The 1,004-nt window shown below is 43.2% G+C and overlaps 1 protein-coding gene across 3 annotated transcripts in view; it reads left to right on the top strand.

Annotated features, from left to right (window-relative positions):
- Window positions 1-1,004, top strand: part of LOC111875430 (hemicentin-2) — a 462,602-nt gene that overhangs the window by 34,372 nt on the left and 427,226 nt on the right. The window lies entirely within an intron of this gene.

Here is a 1,004-nt window from a genome sequence, read left to right as displayed (position 1 = left end):
GAAGTGAATAAGAACACTATATAAGAATTCAGTTCGTCCCTCACAGGAAACAGATCCGAACCCACGATCCCGGCTCCCGAGCGAGCGAAGACAGTGCATGCCTTAGACCGCTCGGCTACCGTGACCGGCCGATGGTCTCCGTTACTGTCTTCGATTCATCTTGTTATAGCTGTTCATTACTCCTGTACATTCTGCTGTAGGGGCCGAGCTCCACTGCCCTCGAGAATCGAACCGTAATGAATATGTACGCTGCCATTGTGGTGGTAGTCACCGTGCAATGTAACCTTTTACATACAATAACTTTAAACAGGGTTTGATGAGCTCATAAAGCAGCACAAGGCGCACGCATCCTCTGTTGTATACTCTTTCATATAGTATCTATTTGAAACAAGAGACGGAAGAATTCTGGAATCAATTCTTCACCCGGTAATTTCAAATTATTAAATTATATAAAATTATTTCAGTATAATTAAGTTGAATTTGTGACTACTTCCTAACAGTCGATGTAGTGACAGGAGGTTGGAGAAAACTGCATAATGAGGAGTTTCATAACTTGTACTCTTCTCCAAGTATAATTTGAATGATCAAGTCAAGGAGGATGAGGTAGGCAGGGCATGTAGCACGAATGGGGAGACGAGGAATACGTATAGGATATTGGTGGGAAAGCTAGAAGGAAAGAGACTACTGGGAAGACCAAGGAGTAGGTGGGTGGACACTATTAAAATGGCCCTTAGAGAGATAGGATGGGATGGTATGGATTGCATAGATCTGGCTCAGGATAGGGACCAGTGGAGGGCTCTTGTGAACACGGTAATGAACCTTCGGTTTCCATAAAATACTGGGAAATTCTTGAGTAGATGCAGAATTGGCGGCTCCTCCAGAAGGGCTCAGCTCCATGAGTAAGTAAGTAAGTAAATACTTCCTAGCAGTCTCGTCATTGTCCGTATTCCGTATCTTCCATGTTTTTTAAGGGCAGAAGAAATATAACTTGGAATAGGAAATGA

Source organism: Cryptotermes secundus, unplaced genomic scaffold (genome assembly GCF_002891405.2).
Source record: "Cryptotermes secundus unplaced genomic scaffold, Csec_1.0 scaffold253, whole genome shotgun sequence".
Classification (NCBI taxonomy): Eukaryota; Metazoa; Arthropoda; class Insecta; order Blattodea; family Kalotermitidae; genus Cryptotermes; species Cryptotermes secundus.
This window is presented reverse-complemented; position numbering and strand designations above follow the sequence as displayed.